This window comes from Hyla sarda, unplaced genomic scaffold, assembly GCF_029499605.1.
Source record: "Hyla sarda isolate aHylSar1 unplaced genomic scaffold, aHylSar1.hap1 scaffold_1775, whole genome shotgun sequence".
Taxonomy (NCBI): Eukaryota; Metazoa; Chordata; class Amphibia; order Anura; family Hylidae; genus Hyla; species Hyla sarda.
This window is the reverse complement of record NW_026608419.1, coordinates 1-17,528: the sequence shown is the minus strand read 5'-3', so window position 1 is coordinate 17,528 and position 17,528 is coordinate 1. Positions and strand designations below refer to the sequence as shown.

At 46.2% G+C, this 17,528-nt stretch overlaps 8 non-coding genes across 8 annotated transcripts; all 8 read left to right on the top strand.

The window, feature by feature from the left end:
- The first annotated feature begins 476 nt into the window (after positions 1-476).
- Positions 477-667, top strand: LOC130313496 (U2 spliceosomal RNA). Its single transcript, XR_008861406.1, has one exon. It is a non-coding gene; the product is annotated as a U2 spliceosomal RNA (small nuclear RNA).
- A 2,080-nt stretch (positions 668-2,747) lies between these two features.
- LOC130313495 (U2 spliceosomal RNA) lies at positions 2,748-2,938 on the top strand. Its single transcript, XR_008861405.1, has one exon. It is a non-coding gene; the product is annotated as a U2 spliceosomal RNA (small nuclear RNA).
- A 2,077-nt stretch (positions 2,939-5,015) lies between these two features.
- LOC130313494 (U2 spliceosomal RNA) lies at positions 5,016-5,206 on the top strand. The gene has a single exon (XR_008861404.1). It is a non-coding gene; the product is annotated as a U2 spliceosomal RNA (small nuclear RNA).
- Positions 5,207-7,289: 2,083 nt separating this feature from the next.
- Positions 7,290-7,480, top strand: LOC130313525 (U2 spliceosomal RNA). Its single transcript, XR_008861433.1, has one exon. It is a non-coding gene; the product is annotated as a U2 spliceosomal RNA (small nuclear RNA).
- A 2,088-nt stretch (positions 7,481-9,568) lies between these two features.
- LOC130313524 (U2 spliceosomal RNA) lies at positions 9,569-9,759 on the top strand. Its single transcript, XR_008861432.1, has one exon. It is a non-coding gene; the product is annotated as a U2 spliceosomal RNA (small nuclear RNA).
- Positions 9,760-11,866: 2,107 nt separating this feature from the next.
- Positions 11,867-12,057, top strand: LOC130313517 (U2 spliceosomal RNA). Its single transcript, XR_008861425.1, has one exon. It is a non-coding gene; the product is annotated as a U2 spliceosomal RNA (small nuclear RNA).
- A 2,082-nt stretch (positions 12,058-14,139) lies between these two features.
- LOC130313505 (U2 spliceosomal RNA) lies at positions 14,140-14,330 on the top strand. The gene has a single exon (XR_008861414.1). It is a non-coding gene; the product is annotated as a U2 spliceosomal RNA (small nuclear RNA).
- A 2,097-nt stretch (positions 14,331-16,427) lies between these two features.
- On the top strand, positions 16,428-16,618 carry LOC130313492 (U2 spliceosomal RNA). The gene has a single exon (XR_008861403.1). It is a non-coding gene; the product is annotated as a U2 spliceosomal RNA (small nuclear RNA).
- Positions 16,619-17,528: the final 910 nt, after the last annotated feature.

Below are 17,528 nucleotides of genomic sequence, written 5' to 3'. Positions count from 1 at the left end.
CTGAGCAGAACCATCACCGCCATAGGTTGTCAAATAACCCGGGTTTAACCCACACAGGTAAGTCCAATGGGGTGCAGGCATGTCCTCTATGCTTACAGCTTCCCGTGGGTGTTGGTTTGATACCGTTTGGGGACAGCCAAGGAGGCATCTGCAGGCAACAAAGGTAGGTGTGTGCTTGTGTGTGTGTTTCCTATGCAGATCCTAAGCCCAGTGTCACATGCAAGTAGGAGGAGTAAGAAGGGTTCCTGGCAAATCCGGGTTATGGATTGCATTTAAAAAGGCCCCGTGGGAGTGCAATGGGCCCCTGTCTTGCTGCTTAGCAATAATGGTATGGGTTTAGGTTCTGCTGTGTGTACTGGTGGTTGACTGCCCCCCAGCCCAGAGTGTGCATGGAAAATTGTCTGGCAGCCTCCCTGACAGCAAGCAGTGATAGTGCCCATGAAGGGGACCTTGTTGGGCCCGCCCCTTTCACGGTTATCGCTTCTCGGCCTTTTGGCTAAGATCAAGTGTAGTATCTGTTCTTATCAGTTTAATATCTGATACGTCCCCTATCTGGGGACCATATATTAAATGGATTTTTGAGAACGGGGGCCGATTTCGAAGCTTGCTTCCGTCGCCCTATGCATTGACCCGATATGGCAGTATCTTCGGGTACAGTGCACCACCCCCTTACAGGGTTAAAAAGAAAGATTCCTACTTTCATTGCTACCTGCTTGCTGGCTAGCCAGCTAGCCAGCCCTGTGGGCCTTGCTGCTGCTGCAGCCAAAAAACAAAAGGTGGTGCTGCTGCTGCTGCTTCTGCTGCTTCTGCTTGTGTCTGGCCGCTGTTGGAGCGTCCAGGCACAGGACTTCTGCTGCTGCTGACTAAATGGCCTCCTTAATTGGATCATTTGAGTAGCCAGCACACCTGTGCAGGTAGGGCATGACATGATAGGCAGCTGCCTTGATAGCGGGTGGGTGCTGAATGTTCCTAATTGACAAAATAAGATTAATGCTTATGAAGAAATATAAAATCTCATCCCTTCCCCAATATCGCGCCACACCCCTACCCCTTAATTCCCTGGTTGAACTTGATGGACATATGTCTTTTTTCGACCGTACTAACTATGTAACTATGTAACATAACATGGGGGGGGGGTCTCCTGGCTGTTCACACAGGTGTGTCATTGCTGTACATTGACCATGCATTGCTTCTGTGGTATTGCAAAGGCAAAGACAAATGCTTCCAGCCATCCATTGCACTAATGGATTGGTCATCAGCTGGCTGTCTATGTCCCGCATCAATATAGACCAAAGTACAGAGGGTTAGGCTATGCTATTGTGCACCTACCTGATGCATCAGAAGGTGCGAGGCCCTTGCTAAATTCTGTGCACAGACTTTGAGATCTATACTTTAGACTGTATCTAAACCTGCTCCAACATGGACTGACATTCTGGCCTACTTTCAGCCGATGCGACTTGTCTGTCGCTGAACAGTCGCTTTTTATGTATTCAGCACCTATGTATAATGTTGTAAAAATGCTCTAGAAGCTAAAGTCGCAGAAATGTCACACATATTTGGCCTGCAACTTTCTGTGCGACAAATTCAGACAGGAAAAATCAGTATAAATCCTTAGAAAATTATCCCCCAGTGTCTCCATCTGCTGGCGGTATTGAATAAGCATTGCTGCACTGATGGGGTATGCATTAGACGAAAAAAAAGAAGAAAAAGAAGAATAATACGCCCAGAAAAGAGGCGAAAAGGAGAAAAACGTAAAAAAACGTGAAAAAAAAGTAAGAGGAAGAGAAGGGAAAAAAAGGTGGAAATGGGTTTAAAAGTGATTTCGGCGGAGAAATATATATATATATATATATATATATATATATATATATATACGCGCACACACACACATATATATAAACGTATTCTCCGTTGAGATATTGCAGCCGCTGCTGTGTCCAGGCCCAGGAGCCTTAGCACTGTGCTGTGATGTCACTCAATACCACTGACATCACTAGGTGTAAACAACATCTCTCCTTTGCTGTGTATGTGACTATGGAGCTGTTTGGTGATGTCGTCTATTATGGCCTTCATAGAAGCAACAGGAGATTGTTGCATCCATCTAGAACCCTCAGAACTACAGTGCTATGATGTCACTCACTTCCACAGGCCTTGCAGAGTGTAAACAACAACAACCCAGCTTTGTTGTGTATGTAACCATAGGGATTTGTGATGTCACCTAGAACCTTCACAGCAGCGACAGCTTTATGAGGAGCATCAGCACTGCTCTGCCTGAGCAGAACCATCACCGCCATAGGTTGTCAAATAACCCGGGTTTAACCCACACAGGTAAGTCCAATGGGGTGCAGGCATGTCCTCTATGCTTACAGCTTCCCGTGGGTGTTGGTTTGATACCGTTTGGGGACAGCCAAGGAGGCATCTGCAGGCAACAAAGGTAGGTGTGTGCTTGTGTGTGTGTTTCCTATGCAGATCCTAAGCCCAGTGTCACATGCAAGTAGGAGGAGTAAGAAGGGTTCCTGGCAAATCCGGGTTATGGATTGCATTTAAAAAGGCCCCGTGGGAGTGCAATGGGCCCCTGTCTTGCTGCTTAGCAATAATGGTATGGGTTTAGGTTCTGCTGTGTGTACTGGTGGTTGACTGCCCCCCAGCCCAGAGTGTGCATGGAAAATTGTCTGGCAGCCTCCCTGACAGCAAGCAGTGATAGTGCCCATGAAGGGGACCTTGTTGGGCCCGCCCCTTTCACGGTTATCGCTTCTCGGCCTTTTGGCTAAGATCAAGTGTAGTATCTGTTCTTATCAGTTTAATATCTGATACGTCCCCTATCTGGGGACCATATATTAAATGGATTTTTGAGAACGGGGGCCGATTTCGAAGCTTGCTTCCGTCGCCCTATGCATTGACCCGATATGGCAGTATCTTCGGGTACAGTGCACCACCCCCTTACAGGGTTAAAAAGAAAGATTCCTACTTTCATTGCTACCTGCTTGCTGGCTAGCCAGCTAGCCAGCCCTGTGGGCCTTGCTGCTGCTGCAGCCAAAAAACAAAAGGTGGTGCTGCTGCTGCTGCTTCTGCTGCTTCTGCTTGTGTCTGGCCGCTGTTGGAGCGTCCAGGCACAGGACTTCTGCTGCTGCTGACTAAATGGCCTCCTTAATTGGATCATTTGAGTAGCCAGCACACCTGTGCAGGTAGGGCATGACATGATAGGCAGCTGCCTTGATAGCGGGTGGGTGCTGAATGTTCCTAATTGACAAAATAAGATTAATGCTTATGAAGAAATATAAAATCTCATCCCTTCCCCAATATCGCGCCACACCCCTACCCCTTAATTCCCTGGTTGAACTTGATGGACATATGTCTTTTTTCGACCGTACTAACTATGTAACTATGTAACATAACATGGGGGGGGGGTCTCCTGGCTGTTCACACAGGTGTGTCATTGCTGTACATTGACCATGCATTGCTTCTGTGGTATTGCAAAGGCAAAGACAAATGCTTCCAGCCATCCATTGCACTAATGGATTGGTCATCAGCTGGCTGTCTATGTCCCGCATCAATATAGACCAAAGTACAGAGGGTTAGGCTATGCTATTGTGCACCTACCTGATGCATCAGAAGGTGCGAGGCCCTTGCTAAATTCTGTGCACAGACTTTGAGATCTATACTTTAGACTGTATCTAAACCTGCTCCAACATGGACTGACATTCTGGCCTACTTTCAGCCGATGCGACTTGTCTGTCGCTGAACAGTCGCTTTTTATGTATTCAGCACCTATGTATAATGTTGTAAAAATGCTCTAGAAGCTAAAGTCGCAGAAATGTCACACATATTTGGCCTGCAACTTTCTGTGCGACAAATTCAGACAGGAAAAATCAGTATAAATCCTTAGAAAATTATCCCCCAGTGTCTCCATCTGCTGGCGGTATTGAATAAGCATTGCTGCACTGATGGGGTATGCATTAGACGAAAAAAAAGAAGAAAAAGAAGAATAATACGCCCAGAAAAGAGGCGAAAAGGAGAAAAACGTAAAAAAACGTGAAAAAAAAGTAAGAGGAAGAGAAGGGAAAAAAAGGTGGAAATGGGTTTAAAAGTGATTTCGGCGGAGAATATATATATATATATATATATATATATATATATATATACGCGCACACACACACATATATATAAACGTATTCTCCGTTGAGATATTGCAGCCGCTGCTGTGTCCAGGCCCAGGAGCCTTAGCACTGTGCTGTGATGTCACTCAATACCACTGACATCACTAGGTGTAAACAACATCTCTCCTTTGCTGTGTATGTGACTATGGAGCTGTTTGGTGATGTCGTCTATTATGGCCTTCATAGAAGCAACAGGAGATTGTTGCATCCATCTAGAACCCTCAGAACTACAGTGCTATGATGTCACTCACTTCCACAGGCCTTGCAGAGTGTAAACAACAACAACCCAGCTTTGTTGTGTATGTAACCATAGGGATTTGTGATGTCACCTAGAACCTTCACAGCAGCGACAGCTTTATGAGGAGCATCAGCACTGCTCTGCCTGAGCAGAACCATCACCGCCATAGGTTGTCAAATAACCCGGGTTTAACCCACACAGGTAAGTCCAATGGGGTGCAGGCATGTCCTCTATGCTTACAGCTTCCCGTGGGTGTTGGTTTGATACCGTTTGGGGACAGCCAAGGAGGCATCTGCAGGCAACAAAGGTAGGTGTGTGCTTGTGTGTGTGTTTCCTATGCAGATCCTAAGCCCAGTGTCACATGCAAGTAGGAGGAGTAAGAAGGGTTCCTGGCAAATCCGGGTTATGGATTGCATTTAAAAAGGCCCCGTGGGAGTGCAATGGGCCCCTGTCTTGCTGCTTAGCAATAATGGTATGGGTTTAGGTTCTGCTGTGTGTACTGGTGGTTGACTGCCCCCCAGCCCAGAGTGTGCATGGAAAATTGTCTGGCAGCCTCCCTGACAGCAAGCAGTGATAGTGCCCATGAAGGGGACCTTGTTGGGCCCGCCCCTTTCACGGTTATCGCTTCTCGGCCTTTTGGCTAAGATCAAGTGTAGTATCTGTTCTTATCAGTTTAATATCTGATACGTCCCCTATCTGGGGACCATATATTAAATGGATTTTTGAGAACGGGGGCCGATTTCGAAGCTTGCTTCCGTCGCCCTATGCATTGACCCGATATGGCAGTATCTTCGGGTACAGTGCACCACCCCCTTACAGGGTTAAAAAGAAAGATTCCTACTTTCATTGCTACCTGCTTGCTGGCTAGCCAGCTAGCCAGCCCTGTGGGCCTTGCTGCTGCTGCAGCCAAAAAACAAAAGGTGGTGCTGCTGCTGCTGCTTCTGCTGCTTCTGCTTGTGTCTGGCCGCTGTTGGAGCGTCCAGGCACAGGACTTCTGCTGCTGCTGACTAAATGGCCTCCTTAATTGGATCATTTGAGTAGCCAGCACACCTGTGCAGGTAGTGGCATGACATGATAGGCAGCTGCCTTGATAGCGGGTGGGTGCTGAATGTTCCTAATTGACAAAATAAGATTAATGCTTATGAAGAAATATAAAATCTCATCCCTTCCCCAATATCGCGCCACACCCCTACCCCTTAATTCCCTGGTTGAACTTGATGGACATATGTCTTTTTTCGACCGTACTAACTATGTAACTATGTAACATAACATGGGGGGGGGGTCTCCTGGCTGTTCACACAGGTGTGTCATTGCTGTACATTGACCATGCATTGCTTCTGTGGTATTGCAAAGGCAAAGACAAATGCTTCCAGCCATCCATTGCACTAATGGATTGGTCATCAGCTGGCTGTCTATGTCCCGCATCAATATAGACCAAAGTACAGAGGGTTAGGCTATGCTATTGTGCACCTACCTGATGCATCAGAAGGTGCGAGGCCCTTGCTAAATTCTGTGCACAGACTTTGAGATCTATACTTTAGACTGTATCTAAACCTGCTCCAACATGGACTGACATTCTGGCCTACTTTCAGCCGATGCGACTTGTCTGTCGCTGAACAGTCGCTTTTTATGTATTCAGCACCTATGTATAATGTTGTAAAAATGCTCTAGAAGCTAAAGTCGCAGAAATGTCACACATATTTGGCCTGCAACTTTCTGTGCGACAAATTCAGACAGGAAAAATCAGTATAAATCCTTAGAAAATTATCCCCCAGTGTCTCCATCTGCTGGCGGTATTGAATAAGCATTGCTGCACTGATGGGGTATGCATTAGACGAAAAAAAAGAAGAAAAAGAAGAATAATACGCCCAGAAAAGAGGCGAAAAGGAGAAAAACGTAAAAAACGTGAAAAAAAAGTAAGAGGAAGAGAAGGGAAAAAAAGGTGGAAATGGGTTTAAAAGTGATTTCGGCGGAGAAATATATATATATATATATATATATATATATATATATATATATACGCGCACACACACACATATATATAAACGTATTCTCCGTTGAGATATTGCAGCCGCTGCTGTGTCCAGGCCCAGGAGCCTTAGCACTGTGCTGTGATGTCACTCAATACCACTGACATCACTAGGTGGTAAACAACATCTCTCCTTTGCTGTGTATGTGACTATGGAGCTGTTTGGTGATGTCGTCTATTATGGCCTTCATAGAAGCAACAGGAGATTGTTGCATCCATCTAGAACCCTCAGAACTACAGTGCTATGATGTCACTCACTTCCACAGGCCTTGCAGAGTGTAAACAACAACAACCCAGCTTTGTTGTGTATGTAACCATAGGGATTTGTGATGTCACCTAGAACCTTCACAGCAGCGACAGCTTTATGAGGAGCATCAGCACTGCTCTGCCTGAGCAGAACCATCACCGCCATAGGTTGTCAAATAACCCGGGTTTAACCCACACAGGTAAGTCCAATGGGGTGCAGGCATGTCCTCTATGCTTACAGCTTCCCGTGGGTGTTGGTTTGATACCGTTTGGGGACAGCCAAGGAGGCATCTGCAGGCAACAAAGGTAGGTGTGTGCTTGTGTGTGTGTTTCCTATGCAGATCCTAAGCCCAGTGTCACATGCAAGTAGGAGGAGTAAGAAGGGTTCCTGGCAAATCCGGGTTATGGATTGCATTTAAAAAGGCCCCGTGGGAGTGCAATGGGCCCCTGTCTTGCTGCTTAGCAATAATGGTATGGGTTTAGGTTCTGCTGTGTGTACTGGTGGTTGACTGCCCCCCAGCCCAGAGTGTGCATGGAAAATTGTCTGGCAGCCTCCCTGACAGCAAGCAGTGATAGTGCCCATGAAGGGGACCTTGTTGGGCCCGCCCCTTTCACGGTTATCGCTTCTCGGCCTTTTGGCTAAGATCAAGTGTAGTATCTGTTCTTATCAGTTTAATATCTGATACGTCCCCTATCTGGGGACCATATATTAAATGGATTTTTGAGAACGGGGGCCGATTTCGAAGCTTGCTTCCGTCGCCCTATGCATTGACCCGATATGGCAGTATCTTCGGGTACAGTGCACCACCCCCTTACAGGGTTAAAAAGAAAGATTCCTACTTTCATTGCTACCTGCTTGCTGGCTAGCCAGCTAGCCAGCCCTGTGGGCCTTGCTGCTGCTGCAGCCAAAAAACAAAAGGTGGTGCTGCTGCTGCTGCTTCTGCTGCTTCTGCTTGTGTCTGGCCGCTGTTGGAGCGTCCAGGCACAGGACTTCTGCTGCTGCTGACTAAATGGCCTCCTTAATTGGATCATTTGAGTAGCCAGCACACCTGTGCAGGTAGGGCATGACATGATAGGCAGCTGCCTTGATAGCGGGTGGGTGCTGAATGTTCCTAATTGACAAAATAAGATTAATGCTTATGAAGGAATATAAAATCTCATCCCTTCCCCAATATCGCGCACACCCCTACCCCTTAATTCCCTGGTTGAACTTGATGGACATATGTCTTTTTTCGACCGTACTAACTATGTAACTATGTAACATAACATGGGGGGGGGTCTCCTGGCTGTTCACACAGGTGTGTCATTGCTGTACATTGACCATGCATTGCTTCTGTGGTATTGCAAAGGCAAAGACAAATGCTTCCAGCCATCCATTGCACTAATGGATTGGTCATCAGCTGGCTGTCTATGTCCCGCATCAATATAGACCAAAGTACAGAGGGTTAGGCTATGCTATTGTGCACCTACCTGATGCATCAGAAGGTGCGAGGCCCTTGCTAAATTCTGTGCACAGACTTTGAGATCTATACTTTAGACTGTATCTAAACCTGCTCCAACATGGACTGACATTCTGGCCTACTTTCAGCCGATGCGACTTGTCTGTCGCTGAACAGTCGCTTTTTATGTATTCAGCACCTATGTATAATGTTGTAAAAATGCTCTAGAAGCTAAAGTCGCAGAAATGTCACACATATTTGGCCTGCAACTTTCTGTGCGACAAATTCAGACAGGAAAAATCAGTATAAATCCTTAGAAAATTATCCCCCAGTGTCTCCATCTGCTGGCGGTATTGAATAAGCATTGCTGCACTGATGGGGTATGCATTAGACGAAAAAAAAGAAGAAAAAGAAGAATAATACGCCCAGAAAAGAGGCGAAAAGGAGAAAAACGTAAAAAAACGTGAAAAAAAAGTAAGAGGAAGAGAAGGGAAAAAAAGGTGGAAATGGGTTTAAAAGTGATTTCGGCGGAGAAATATATATATATATATATATATATATATATATATATATATATATATACGCGCACACACACACACATATATATAAACGTATTCTCCGTTGAGATATTGCAGCCGCTGCTGTGTCCAGGCCCAGGAGCCTTAGCACTGTGCTGTGATGTCACTCAATACCACTGACATCACTAGGTGTAAACAACATCTCTCCTTTGCTGTGTATGTGACTATGGAGCTGTTTGGTGATGTCGTCTATTATGGCCTTCATAGAAGCAACAGGAGATTGTTGCATCCATCTAGAACCCTCAGAACTACAGTGCTATGATGTCACTCACTTCCACAGGCCTTGCAAGAGTGTAAACAACAACAACCCAGCTTTGTTGTGTATGTAACCATAGGGATTTGTGATGTCACCTAGAACCTTCACAGCAGCGACAGCTTTATGAGGAGCATCAGCACTGCTCTGCCTGAGCAGAACCATCACCGCCATAGGTTGTCAAATAACCCGGGTTTAACCCACACAGGTAAGTCCAATGGGGTGCAGGCATGTCCTCTATGCTTACAGCTTCCCGTGGGTGTTGGTTTGATACCGTTTGGGGACAGCCAAGGAGGCATCTGCAGGCAACAAAGGTAGGTGTGTGCTTGTGTGTGTGTTTCCTATGCAGATCCTAAGCCCAGTGTCACATGCAAGTAGGAGGAGTAAGAAGGGTTCCTGGCAAATCCGGGTTATGGATTGCATTTAAAAAGGCCCCGTGGGAGTGCAATGGGGCCCCTGTCTTGCTGCTTAGCAATAATGGTATGGGTTTAGGTTCTGCTGTGTGTACTGGTGGTTGACTGCCCCCCAGCCCAGAGTGTGCATGGAAAATTGTCTGGCAGCCTCCCTGACAGCAAGCAGTGATAGTGCCCATGAAGGGGACCTTGTTGGGCCCGCCCCTTTCACGGTTATCGCTTCTCGGCCTTTTGGCTAAGATCAAGTGTAGTATCTGTTCTTATCAGTTTAATATCTGATACGTCCCCTATCTGGGGACCATATATTAAATGGATTTTTGAGAACGGGGGCCGATTTCGAAGCTTGCTTCCGTCGCCCTATGCATTGACCCGATATGGCAGTATCTTCGGGTACAGTGCACCACCCCCTTACAGGGTTAAAAAGAAAGATTCCTACTTTCATTGCTACCTGCTTGCTGGCTAGCCAGCTAGCCAGCCCTGTGGGCCTTGCTGCTGCTGCAGCCAAAAAACAAAAGGTGGTGCTGCTGCTGCTGCTTCTGCTGCTTCTGCTTGTGTCTGGCCGCTGTTGGAGCGTCCAGGCACAGGACTTCTGCTGCTGCTGACTAAATGGCCTCCTTAATTGGATCATTTGAGTAGCCAGCACACCTGTGCAGGTAGGGCATGACATGATAGGCAGCTGCCTTGATAGCGGGTGGGTGCTGAATGTTCCTAATTGACAAAATAAGATTAATGCTTATGAAGAAATATAAAATCTCATCCCTTCCCCAATATCGCGCCACACCCCTACCCCTTAATTCCCTGGTTGAACTTGATGGACATATGTCTTTTTTCGACCGTACTAACTATGTAACTATGTAACATAACATGGGGGGGGGGGTCTCCTGGCTGTTCACACAGGTGTGTCATTGCTGTACATTGACCATGCATTGCTTCTGTGGTATTGCAAAGGCAAAGACAAATGCTTCCAGCCATCCATTGCACTAATGGATTGGTCATCAGCTGGCTGTCTATGTCCCGCATCAATATAGACCAAAGTACAGAGGGTTAGGCTATGCTATTGTGCACCTACCTGATGCATCAGAAGGTGCGAGGCCCTTGCTAAATTCTGTGCACAGACTTTGAGATCTATACTTTAGACTGTATCTAAACCTGCTCCAACATGGACTGACATTCTGGCCTACTTTCAGCCGATGCGACTTGTCTGTCGCTGAACAGTCGCTTTTTATGTATTCAGCACCTATGTATAATGTTGTAAAAATGCTCTAGAAGCTAAAGTCGCAGAAATGTCACACATATTTGGCCTGCAACTTTCTGTGCGACAAATTCAGACAGGAAAAATCAGTATAAATCCTTAGAAAATTATCCCCCAGTGTCTCCATCTGCTGGCGGTATTGAATAAGCATTGCTGCACTGATGGGGTATGCATTAGACGAAAAAAAAGAAGAAAAAGAAGAATAATACGCCCAGAAAAGAGGCGAAAAGGAGAAAAACGTAAAAAAACGTGAAAAAAAAGTAAGAGGAAGAGAAGGGAAAAAAAGGTGGAAATGGGTTTAAAAGTGATTTCGGCGGAGAAATATATATATATATATATATATATATATATATATATATATATATATATATATATATATATATACGCGCACCACACACACACATATATATAAACGTATTCTCCGTTGAGATATTGCAGCCGCTGCTGTGTCCAGGCCCAGGAGCCTTAGCACTGTGCTGTGATGTCACTCAATACCACTGACATCACTAGGTGTAAACAACATCTCTCCTTTGCTGTGTATGTGACTATGGAGCTGTTTGGTGATGTCGTCTATTATGGCCTTCATAGAAGCAACAGGAGATTGTTGCATCCATCTAGAACCCTCAGAACTACAGTGCTATGATGTCACTCACTTCCACAGGCCTTGCAGAGTGTAAACAACAACAAACCCAGCTTTGTTGTGTATGTAACCATAGGGATTTGTGATGTCACCTAGAACCTTCACAGCAGCGACAGCTTTATGAGGAGCATCAGCACTGCTCTGCCTGAGCAGAACCATCACCGCCATAGGTTGTCAAATAACCCGGGTTTAACCCACACAGGTAAGTCCAATGGGGTGCAGGCATGTCCTCTATGCTTACAGCTTCCCGTGGGTGTTGGTTTGATACCGTTTGGGGACAGCCAAGGAGGCATCTGCAGGCAACAAAGGTAGGTGTGTGCTTGTGTGTGTGTTTCCTATGCAGATCCTAAGCCCAGTGTCACATGCAAGTAGGAGGAGTAAGAAGGGTTCCTGGCAAATCCGGGTTATGGATTGCATTTAAAAAGGCCCCGTGGGAGTGCAATGGGCCCCTGTCTTGCTGCTTAGCAATAATGGTATGGGTTTAGGTTCTGCTGTGTGTACTGGTGGTTGACTGCCCCCCAGCCCAGAGTGTGCATGGAAAATTGTCTGGCAGCCTCCCTGACAGCAAGCAGTGATAGTGCCCATGAAGGGGACCTTGTTGGGCCCGCCCCTTTCACGGTTATCGCTTCTCGGCCTTTTGGCTAAGATCAAGTGTAGTATCTGTTCTTATCAGTTTAATATCTGATACGTCCCCTATCTGGGGACCATATATTAAATGGATTTTTGAGAACGGGGGCCGATTTCGAAGCTTGCTTCCGTCGCCCTATGCATTGACCCGATATGGCAGTATCTTCGGGTACAGTGCACCACCCCCTTACAGGGTTAAAAAGAAAGATTCCTACTTTCATTGCTACCTGCTTGCTGGCTAGCCAGCTAGCCAGCCCTGTGGCCTTGCTGCTGCTGCAGCCAAAAAACAAAAGGTGGTGCTGCTGCTGCTGCTTCTGCTGCTTCTGCTTGTGTCTGGCCGCTGTTGGAGCGTCCAGGCACAGGACTTCTGCTGCTGCTGACTAAATGGCCTCCTTAATTGGATCATTTGAGTAGCCAGCACACCTGTGCAGGTAGGGCATGACATGATAGGCAGCCTGCCTTGATAGCGGGTGGGTGCTGAATGTTCCTAATTGACAAAATAAGATTAATGCTTATGAAGAAATATAAAATCTCATCCCTTCCCCAATATCGCGCCACACCCCTACCCCTTAATTCCCTGGTTGAACTTGATGGACATATGTCTTTTTTCGACCGTACTAACTATGTAACTATGTAACATAACATGGGGGGGGGGGTCTCCTGGCTGTTCACACAGGTGTGTCATTGCTGTACATTGACCATGCATTGCTTCTGTGGTATTGCAAAGGCAAAGACAAATGCTTCCAGCCATCCATTGCACTAATGGATTGGTCATCAGCTGGCTGTCTATGTCCCGCATCAATATAGACCAAAGTACAGAGGGTTAGGCTATGCTATTGTGCACCTACCTGATGCATCAGAAGGTGCGAGGCCCTTGCTAAATTCTGTGCACAGACTTTGAGATCTATACTTTAGACTGTATCTAAACCTGCTCCAACATGGACTGACATTCTGGCCTACTTTCAGCCGATGCGACTTGTCTGTCGCTGAACAGTCGCTTTTTATGTATTCAGCACCTATGTATAATGTTGTAAAAATGCTCTAGAAGCTAAAGTCGCAGAAATGTCACACATATTTGGCCTGCAACTTTCTGTGCGACAAATTCAGACAGGAAAAATCAGTATAAATCCTTAGAAAATTATCCCCAGTGTCTCCATCTGCTGGCGGTATTGAATAAGCATTGCTGCACTGATGGGGTATGCATTAGACGAAAAAAAAGAAGAAAAAGAAGAATAATACGCCCAGAAAAGAGGCGAAAAGGAGAAAAACGTAAAAAAACGTGAAAAAAAGTAAGAGGAAGAGAAGGGAAAAAAGGTGGAAATGGGTTTAAAAGTGATTTCGGCGGAGAAATATATATATATATATATATATATATATATATATATATATACGCGCACACACACACATATATATAAACGTATTCTCCGTTGAGATATTGCAGCCGCTGCTGTGTCCAGGCCCAGGAGCCTTAGCACTGTGCTGTGATGTCACTCAATACCACTGACATCACTAGGTGTAAACAACATCTCTCCTTTGCTGTGTATGTGACTATGGAGCTGTTTGGTGATGTCGTCTATTATGGCCTTCATAGAAGCAACAGGAGATTGTTGCATCCCATCTAGAACCCTCAGAACTACAGTGCTATGATGTCACTCACTTCCACAGGCCTTGCAGAGTGTAAACAACAACAACCCAGCTTTGTTGTGTATGTAACCATAGGGATTTGTGATGTCACCTAGAACCTTCACAGCAGCGACAGCTTTATGAGGAGCATCAGCACTGCTCTGCCTGAGCAGAACCATCACCGCCATAGGTTGTCAAATAACCCGGGTTTAACCCACACAGGTAAGTCCAATGGGGTGCAGGCATGTCCTCTATGCTTACAGCTTCCCGTGGGTGTTGGTTTGATACCGTTTGGGGACAGCCAAGGAGGCATCTGCAGGCAACAAAGGTAGGTGTGTGCTTGTGTGTGTGTTTCCTATGCAGATCCTAAGCCCAGTGTCACATGCAAGTAGGAGGAGTAAGAAGGGTTCCTGGCAAATCCGGGTTATGGATTGCATTTAAAAAGGCCCCCGTGGGAGTGCAATGGGCCCCTGTCTTGCTGCTTAGCAATAATGGTATGGGTTTAGGTTCTGCTGTGTTGTACTGGTGGTTGACTTGCCCCCCAGCCCAGAGTGTGCATGGAAAATTGTCTGGCAGCCTCCCTGACAGCAAGCAGTGATAGTGCCCATGAAGGGGACCTTGTTGGGCCCGCCCCTTTCACGGTTATCGCTTCTCGGCCTTTTGGCTAAGATCAAGTGTAGTATCTGTTCTTATCAGTTTAATATCTGATACGTCCCCTATCTGGGGACCATATATTAAATGGATTTTTGAGAACGGGGGCCGATTTCGAAGCTTGCTTCCGTCGCCCTATGCATTGACCCGATATGGCAGTATCTTCGGGTACAGTGCACCACCCCCTTACAGGGTTAAAAAGAAAGATTCCTACTTTCATTGCTACCTGCTTGCTGGCTAGCCAGCTAGCCAGCCCTGTGGGCCTTGCTGCTGCTGCAGCAAAAAACAAAAGGTGGTGCTGCTGCTGCTGCTTCTGCTGCTTCTGCTTGTGTCTGGCCGCTGTTGGAGCGTCCAGGCACAGGACTTCTGCTGCTGCTGACTAAATGGCCTCCTTAATTGGATCATTTGAGTAGCCAGCACACCTGTGCAGGTAGGGCATGACATGATAGGCAGCTGCCTTGATAGCGGGTGGGTGCTGAATGTTCCTAATTGACAAAATAAGATTAATGCTTATGAAGAAATATAAAATCTCATCCCTTCCCCAATATCGCGCCACACCCCTACCCTTAATTCCCTGGTTGAACTTGATGGACATATGTCTTTTTTCGACCGTACTAACTATGTAACTATGTAACATAACATGGGGGGGGGGTCTCCTGGCTGTTCACACAGGTGTGTCATTGCTGTACAATTGACCATGCATTGCTTCTGTGGTATTGCAAAGGCAAAGACAAATGCTTCCAGCCATCCATTGCACTAATGGATTGGTCATCAGCTGGCTGTCTATGTCCCGCATCAATATAGACCAAGTACAGAGGGTTAGGCTATGCTATTGTGCACCTACCTGATGCATCAGAAGGTGCGAGGCCCTTGCTAAATTCTGTGCACAGACTTTGAGATCTATACTTTAGACTGTATCTAAACCTGCTCCAACATGGACTGACATTCTGGCCTACTTTCAGCCGATGCGACTTGTCTGTCGCTGAACAGTCGCTTTTTATGTATTCAGCACCTATGTATAATGTTGTAAAAATGCTCTAGAAGCTAAAGTCGCAGAAATGTCACACATATTTGGCCTGCAACTTTCTGTGCGACAAATTCAGACAGGAAAAATCAGTATAAATCCTTAGAAAATTATCCCCCAGTGTCTCCATCTGCTGGCGGTATTGAATAAGCATTGCTGCACTGATGGGGTATGCATTAGACGAAAAAAAAGAAGAAAAAGAAGAATAATACGCCCAGAAAAGAGGCGAAAAGGAGAAAAACGTAAAAAAACGTGAAAAAAAAGTAAGAGGAAGAGAAGGGAAAAAAAGGTGGAAATGGGTTTAAAAGTGATTTCGGCGGAGAAATATATATATATATATATATATATATATATATATATATATATATATATATATATACGCGCACACACACACATATATATAAACGTATTCTCCGTTGAGATATTGCAGCCGCTGCTGTGTCCAGGCCCAGGAGCCTTAGCACTGTGCTGTGATGTCACTCAATACCACTGACATCACTAGGTGTAAACAACATCTCTCCTTTGCTGTGTATGTGACTATGGAGCTGTTTGGTGATGTCGTCTATTATGGCCTTCATAGAAGCAACAGGAGATTGTTGCATCCATCTAGAACCCTCAGAACTACAGTGCTATGATGTCACTCACTTCCACAGGCCTTGCAGAGTGTAAACAACAACAACCCAGCTTTGTTGTGTATGTAACCATAGGGATTTGTGATGTCACCTAGAACCTTCACAGCAGCGACAGCTTTATGAGGAGCAACAGCTTCAGCACTGCTCTGCCTGAGCAGAACCATCACCGCCATAGGTTGTCAAATAACCCGGGTTTAACCCACACAGGTAAGTCCAATGGGGTGCAGGCATGTCCTCTATGCTTACAGGTTCCCGTGGGTGTTGGTTTGATACCGTTTGGGGACAGCCAAGGAGGCATCTGCAGGCAACAAAGGTAGGTGTGTGCTTGTGTGTGTGTTTCCTATGCAGATCCTAAGCCCAGTGTCACATGCAAGTAGGAGGAGTAAGAAGGGTTCCTGGCAATCCGGGTTATGGATTGCATTTAAAAAGGCCCCGTGGGAGTGCAATGGGCCCCTGTCTTGCTGCTTAGCAATAATGGTATGGGTTTAGGTTCTGCTGTGTGTACTGGTGGTTGACTGCCCCCCAGCCCAGAGTGTGCATGGAAAATTGTCTGGCAGCCTCCCTGACAGCAAGCAGTGATAGTGCCCATGAAGGGGACCTTGTTGGGCCCGCCCCTTTCACGGTTATCGCTTCTCGGCCTTTTGGCTAAGATCAAGTGTAGTATCTGTTCTTATCAGTTTAATATCTGATACGTCCCCTATCTGGGGACCATATATTAAATGGATTTTTGAGAACGGGGGCCGATTTCGAAGCTTGCTTCCGTCGCCCTATGCATTGACCCGATATGGCAGTATCTTCGGGTACAGTGCACCACCCCCTTACAGGGTTAAAAAGAAAGATTCCTACTTTCATTGCTACCTGCTTGCTGGCTAGCCAGCTAGCCAGCCCTGTGGGCCTTGCTGCTGCTGCAGCAAAAAACAAAAGGTGGTGCTGCTGCTGCTGCTTCTGCTGCTTCTGCTTGTGTCTGGCCGCTGTTGGAGCGTCCAGGCACAGGACTTCTGCTGCTGCTGACTAAATGGCCTCCTTAATTGGATCATTTGAGTAGCCAGCACACCTGTGCAGGTAGGCATGACATGATAGGCAGCTGCCTTGATAGCGGGTGGGTGCTGAATGTTCCTAATTGACAAAATAAGATTAATGCTTATGAAGAAATATAAAATCTCATCCCTTCCCCAATATCGCGCCACACCCCTACCCCTTAATTCCCTGGTTGAACTTGATGGACATATGTCTTTTTTCGACCGTACTAACTATGTAACTATGTAACATAACATGGGGGGGGGGTCTCCTGGCTGTTCACACAGGTGTGTCATTGCTGTACATTGACCATGCATTGCTTCTGTGGTATTGCAAAGGCAAAGACAAATGCTTCCAGCCATCCATTGCACTAATGGATTGGTCATCAGCTGGCTGTCTATGTCCCGCATCAATATAGACCAAAGTACAGAGGGTTAGGCTATGCTATTGTGCACCTACCTGATGCATCAGAAGGTGCGAGGCCCTTGCTAAATTCTGTGCACAGACTTTGAGATCTATACTTTAGACTGTATCTAAACCTGCTCCAACATGGACTGACATTCTGGCCTACTTTCAGCCGATGCGACTTGTCTGTCGCTGAACAGTCGCTTTTTATGTATTCAGCACCTATGTATAATGTTGTAAAAATGCTCTAGAAGCTAAAGTCGCAGAAATGTCACACATATTTGGCCTGCAACTTTCTGTGCGA